The following is a 7,413-nucleotide window of genomic DNA, read 5'->3' on the forward strand; positions in this document are numbered from 1 at the left end:
AAAATTTCATAACTAAGTGTCCAAAACTTTTAGGTATTCCATATATTTTCACAGTGATTGCTGTGACATTAATCTTATTATCTGTTCTAGATGGTATACTTAGAGAAATTCTCAATGAAATAATAGTAAGGTCTGAATTTTTTTTTCTGTTGTGAGATTCTTCAGTTGAAAAACAGAATCTCTTTCCCTAGATTTAAATGAATATATCTGAGCTAATATCAGTCTTTTTTCCAAAAGATACTTGAAATCCTTTCCCGAATTTGCTTTGTCCTTACTCCATAGATGAGAGGATTGAGGGCAGGTGGAACAACAACATATAGATTGGCCAGGAGAATGTGAATGTATATGTATATGGGAACATCCCTGCCAAAACGATGGGTCAAGACAGAGAAAAAAGCTGGAGTGAAGAAGGCTAGAATAATACAGATATGGGAGCCACATGTATTAAGTACCTTGAGTCTGGCATCCTGAGAAGAAAGGCAGAAGACAGCTCAGAGTATTTTCACATAGGAAATGACAATCAGAACAACATCAACAAACACCACTGATACAAGAAATAATCCAAATATCATATTTACTTTTATACTGGCACAGGCCAGCCGAGCAATTCCCATGTGCTCACAGTATGTATGTGGGATTATATGGTGTCCACAGAAGGAAAGCCTCAAAATAAGAAACACCAGAGGGATAACCAAAATGAAATTGACACCAAACACCACAACAAGGATGAGACAAATCATCCTGTTCGTGAGAATCAGGCTGTATCTCAGAGGATTGCAGATGGTAACATGGCGGTCAAAGGCCATGGCCACCAATGCAACAGTCTCCATGGCAGTGAATATATGAATAAAGAACATTTGGGTGACACAGCCATCAAAACTAATCTCTTTTAAATTAAACCAGAATATGCCCAACATTTTGGGGATAGTGGATGTCGATAGACCCACATCAATGGAGGCTAACATGGCCAAGAAGTAAAACATAGGCTGATGAAGACTGTGTTCATTCTTGATCACAAACAGGATAATGATGTTTCCCACAAGGGCAATCAAATACACAAAACAAAAAGGAAACCCAATCCAGATGTGCATCTCTTCAAGGCCTGGAACTCCCAGTAGGAGGAAATAGGAGGGATGGGACTTGGTATCATTTGAGGGGGACATCCTCTCTCTGTTCTTTTGGAATTGCAGAGAAAACAAATTATTAAACATTTAAAAAGTCAAGCCACATCTAATAAAAGAATACAATAAACTTGGAGTGGTTATTATCAGGAAATTGTGAGGGAGATTTTATGCTAGCCTTTCATTCAGACATTAAAAAATAATAATTCTGCTAAGTGTAGCAAACAAATTTAAGAAAATCTGATTTTATAATGTTATTATCTTGAGGATGAGACAGTATACAAATAAATAAATAAGAAGTATATGGGTTTATACGTATACATGTGCAGATGTCATATAGTATACATTCATATATATATACATTCATATATATATTTATAAATATACAAATATATAAATATATATATACACACACACACACACACACACAGGTAGATATAAGTAATATAACTGGCTTAAAGAGAAACAAAGCATGACAATTGGATAATAATGAAGTTGGTATCTATTTAATTTTACCATGAGGGAAGTTCCTTCTAACAAAGTGATAAAATTAAGCAGATAAATGAATGTAATATGGGGATAATTCAGTGTAAAGTTAATAATGAACATTAAATATATTTTTTAATTTGAGTATAGTTGATACATGATGTTACATTAGTTTTAAGTGTACTTCTATATTTACAGGTAGAGCTACCACCTGTCCCCTTTCATCACTATTACAAATATTATTAACTATATTCTCTATTCTTTGCCTTATATTCCTATGACTTACTCATTTCATAACTGGACACCTGTATCTCCCACTCCCCTTCACCTGTTTTGCACATCCCCCCACCCATCTCCCCTCTGGCAACCATCAACATTAAACACATTTGAGACATGGGATGATACTTGGATTTGAATCTGGAAAGGAGGCTCCTTCAGCCTTGTGGGCCATGAACTGGAAGTGGTGATAATTGCTCTTCTCTGATAAGGCTGTGAAATAGGGCTTTAGGAAAGCTAGTGTCTCTCTCTCTCTATCTCTTTCTCTCTCTGGGGGCATTGGGCAGCAGGTTTGTGAGGAGTAAAGAAGGAAATTGAACTCTTCCTCCTTAGTTTATTTTCCTCCTTTTTTATGATCCATGGTTGGTGTGGTAAGTTGGAGTGAGGTGCTTCTGCTTGAGAGGTTTCCCAAGCCCATCAGCTCAGTGAAACTGAGATGAGGTGAGATGTACAGATCAAGGAAGTGCTTATTTCTGAGGGCTTTCTCAATTTTTCTATGGAAATTTCTATTGAAATTTACTCTAAAAATTATGAATAGCAAAAAGAAAACCAAAAGAATGTACCTTATATTAAAAATATCCTGTTTGATCTATACTTAAGAAAAAAAACTGAAATTAAGGAGAAACAAAGTAGGAGATTTTACCCCTATCAAAAATACGTAAATGCTGACCTTATGCTCTTCTATTCCTCACAGCTTCAACCCTATTCCAGAGATGTCTTGTTTGCAACTATTTCTCAGATCTATCCCTCATTTCCAGGGCCTGGCTCCCAGAACCCAGCCTTGAGCAGCACCACCTGGCTTTGCCATGACCATGATTCTTTTAGGATCAGACTACAGCAATATCTCCCCTTCAGACTTCATTGTATTTGTCATGCCTACAAAGGACAGTTTATACTTGTGCTACAACAGCTGTCCAAACCCCAGCCTATCTCCCACAGAACGCTTAATCCCCAGGGTCTGGAAGTTTCCTCTTCCTGAAGAAAAGATAGTTAATTCTCCTGTGATTTTATTTATGAACTACGGATCTATGGTTGCTACCTTGCATTATTACTCTCTACTCTGACCACCCCCACAGACTCTATCCCCCAGCTTTACCTTTAGCCTAACATAATTAAACTTTTAGAAATTTTGGTTTTGATTTACAATAATAGGGATGCCTGAGTGGCTCAGCAGTTAAGCATACGCCTTCTGGCTCAGCTCGTGATCCTGGAGTCCCGGGATCGAGTCCCACAATGGGTTCCCTGCATGGAGCCTGCTTCTCCCTCTGCCTGTGTCTCTGCCTCTGTGTGTGTGTGTGTCTCTAATAAATAAATAAACAAAATATATTTTTTAAAAAAGACAATAATAGAAGTAAGGTAATATAATTGGTAATGTATAACACAGCCCGGAGAAATAGTGACTATAAAAATAATGCTAATGCCACGATGTGTAAAAGTGGTACTGAATAGCAGTGAGGGGGAGGGCTCCAAGGCCCTCTGAGTTATTTCTACTCTAGTTTAAATTAGGGGGAATGGCTAGACAATGCACATGCCAAATCTTTTAGAATTACGTAATTAGTGAAATTTCACAGAGATTGTAGCAGTAGCTGGTTTTTAGGGCTTCCATTACATGTTGCATTTTGGATTCATACACAGGAATCCAATATATCCTCACCTAGGATCCAACATCCCTGTGATGTGGAAGTAGCAGCCCTATTCTAGCAAGTCAGAATTCAGAGCTTAGACATTCCTTCTCATGCTAAGCTTTATGTCCTTTTTGTTCAGATCAATATATATTAAGTTTGCAGGGTGTAGGCTACACCACTGGTGGATAGGTTTACTCAAGCAGAACAACAAAATAATTGGTGTAAAGAGGCTAGAAGTCCCCCATAGATTAGTGGATACAGATTGATGGATGCGATATGGAAATCTGAAAAATCCATGACAAATGGGAGAATTAGACAAGAGGAAGGAATGTCAGAGAACTAAATAATTTACTGCCATATGTGATTTAGTGAACTACTAGCATGATCCACCTCTCAACATTCTTCCAGTATTGAAGTTATGACTTACCTGTAGCCAGTTTTCATGGTGTTCTGTAGGAGACCAACTGCAGGGAATCTGAAAGATTAACCTTTTCTTAACAGACTAACCGCTTATTCCAACAAATAGCTTCTATTTGTCCTATCCAATATCATCAGAAACTCAGGTCATTTAAATCTATAATGTTGAGAGTCTCCTCACTGACATCATTGAAGATAACACTGTGTTCATGAACCCCACCAACATGCAGTTTATGAGGAATGACTTTATTCAGGGTGTTTATGCCATAGTGCAAGTGTTTCATTTTATCCTTCAGAGGAAGCAGGCACTGGGCACACACAATTTGTCTTTATACAAGCCTTTATGGTGTTCTCTTGCTTCCAGATCTTTGGAAGCTGTAAGGCATGATATAACAATTAAATAAGGTTTGGATACCTTAATGGTAGTGAGTTATTTTTGCAATGCTTAAAGGGATATGCAATGTAGTCTATAGTTGGAAGTCACTATCTCTGATCTGTCATTCAACTCATTAGATAACTCCAGAGCCCTAGGAGGACCTTTGATATGTATCCTCCAGAATCACATCTGTGGAAGAACTGCTTGACAATTCTCATCTCTTAGGAATAGAGTATAATTTTGTAATTCTCATTGCTCTCATCTTCTAGATGGTTCACATTCTCCATTAATATCCCCTGTGTGCCATGAGCTAAGTGATAAGTGAATGATCCATCCAAGGTTTTTGGCTCCATAATCTTTGACAATCATGGAGAGGGCCCTTACAGCCCAGTGTTTTTGCCATAAAACAGAGTTGAGAACACAGTAAATCTCATCACATGTGTTCCCTGAATCAGGGAAGCTCACTTGTTAATTCAATAAACTTGCTTGGTACCCTCACAATTATCAATTACATGATGGGAGGAAGAATATGAGAAATCACAGTACCATACATCCATATGTGTAAACTTCTCTCCTTATTCCCATTTAATGAGGACAAATAGCAGCCCAGGGATGACGCATTATCTGAGTGATGCTCCTCTCAGTCTCAGGATGAGACTCAGGAAATTCACTTGTTCATGTCACCTTGCTATGATATAGAGATACAAGGGAATTTCATCAGGAGTCTCTTCCTTGTATTTGGATCTTTATATTTTCTTCTGCACCATGGAGCCTTTTCCCACATTGAGGTGCTAGTTTAGCCTGTCAATAAATCTGTGACAACCTGGTTAGGTCCTTTCAGAGCCATTAAAAATAATAATGATAAAACAATATTGGAATATTGTCTCTGTTTATGAGAGATTCACTACTGCAAAATTGCACATATTGGAAAACAAGTTTCCATAAATATTTGATGACCATCCTCCCCATTCCATTCCTTAACTTTGACTGTTACTGCCACTTTAAGCAGACTGTTCCTACCTCTAAAGTGGCTCTCTAATATCCATTCAGTTGGTTCATTTCCAAAAGGCACAGAGTTGACTGACCAGATACCTAACTCACTGAACTAATGGTGACAGACAGCATACTGATAGGCCTTTAGGATAAAAAAATTAATGAAAGACATTTATAGAGGAAAGAGTTGTAGCATGAATGTGGATTTTTTCCTTGTCAATTGTATTCTAGAGTAATATTCAGATACTTTGTGAGGCCAGATGTTAGACTCTAAGAAAAGAACCTTGACCCTTGGGCTATGGGATCTTAAATTATATTAAATCACCTATCCCTTGCCTGGGATAAGCAGAGACTGGGACCCAAGAGAATAAGGTGAGCTAGACCATTGGCTTCTAACTTTATTCCATCAGCTTACATTCATTGTTTGGGGGAATAATTACTAGAGTCATTAGAGGGCTGGGCTCCAAGTAATGCTGATTTAGCAGTATGTCATGTGAGAGACTTAACCACTCACCCCTTTCTGCCACTCAGTATCAGGGGATGAGAATCAAACACTTCTCTAGCACTACCCAAGGGCTTGCAGCCAAACCTTGTTGTTGCTGATTATAATATGGCTGACAAGTGCTCTAATCTGCCTCTTAGGATACTACCAATATCAAACTTGAGCACTTAACAGTGACTGTTTTCCATGGCAGTGTGTTAAATGCCAACTGTATTTCTGGAATGCATGTGTGGAGAAAATCCTTCAATTAAACCTTATTTTAAAACTCTATTTGATTGTATATCTCAAACTTCCTTAATATTCCACTTTATCTTATTATCTATGATGCAGAAAGTCTTCTAAAACTTCTTTTAATTTCAATCTATTTGACTTTCCAGCTGGTGAATGAACTCCTATTTCATAAACTAGCAGTTGTCCATCCATGCATTCATCCTTCCAATAAATATTTATTTAGCACCGGATATGTTCTAAGAATTATCTACTGAACAAAAAAATCATGCTATTATAGTGGTTTTCTTTCCCTTTAATGAGTTCTGTACTTGGTGCTAACGTCTCTGTGCTCAAAACAATTTTATTTTTCTGTTTACTTGACAAGAAGTTAGCGTCTTGAACATTAATGACTTCATATATTATATTTTTTTGTAGAGATGATAAAAATTACATGATTATTAAATGATAATTATTTACATTTAATTATTGTATATCAATACAACGTGATGCTATGTAGCTTTCAAAGGAAATGAAGACATAAATTGGTTCTGGAAAGGATCACAAGAAACTAACATTGGACATTTTTTTCTTGGAAGAGATCTGAAGAATGGAAGTTAGTGATAGAAAGTACACTTTATAAACTCCCATGTGAGAATTTATTTTTAATTGGTTTAAGTTTTCTTTTTTAACTTAATTGAAGCATGACTGACATAAAAAGCCCAGACATATTTAATGTATCTGACAATGAGCTTAGGAATAAATATACACCTGTGAAACCATCACCACAACCAATGACCTAACCATATCTATCACTTCCAGGGTGCCTGGGTAGCTCAGTCAGTTGAGCATCTGCCTTTTTTTTAAAAAGAAGATTTTGTTTACTTGTTTGACAGAGGTGCGGGGGGGGATAAAGAGAAAGAGAAAGAATAAGCAGAGAAGGAGAAGCAGACTCCCTGCTAAAGAGAGGGCCTGAAACAGGGCTTGATCCCAGGACCTAGAGATCATGACCTGAGCCAAAGGCAGATGCTTAACTGACTGAGCCACTGAGGCACCCCAAACATCTGGCTCTTGATTTCAGTTTAGGTCACCAACTCAGGGTTTTGAGATCAAGCCCATGTTGGGCTCCACACTGGGAGTGGAACCTACCTAAGATTCTCTGTCTCTCTTTCTCCCTCTGCCACTTCCCCTAATCATGCTCTCTCTCTCTCTCTAAAAAAAAAAAAAAAAAAAAAAAAAAGAAAGAAAAAAAAGAAAAGAAAAAAACAAACATATCTATCACTTCTCCAAAATTTTTATCCTAACTTCTTTACTTAATATGTATGTTTTCCTCAATTAGAGCATTTCATGTGAGATGTACTGTGCCCTCTCAGCAAATGTTTAATTATACAATGTGGTATTAACTATAGG

The 7,413-nt window shown here is 37.3% G+C and overlaps 1 pseudogene; it reads right to left on the reverse strand.

The window, feature by feature from the left end:
• Positions 1-218: 218 nt before the first annotated feature.
• LOC140615459 (olfactory receptor 52E4-like) lies at positions 219-1,163 on the reverse strand (annotated as a pseudogene).
• Positions 1,164-7,413: the final 6,250 nt, after the last annotated feature.

The sequence above is a fragment of the Canis lupus genome, chromosome 23, assembly GCF_048164855.1.
Source record: "Canis lupus baileyi chromosome 23, mCanLup2.hap1, whole genome shotgun sequence".
NCBI lineage: Eukaryota > Metazoa > Chordata > Mammalia > Carnivora > Canidae > Canis > Canis lupus.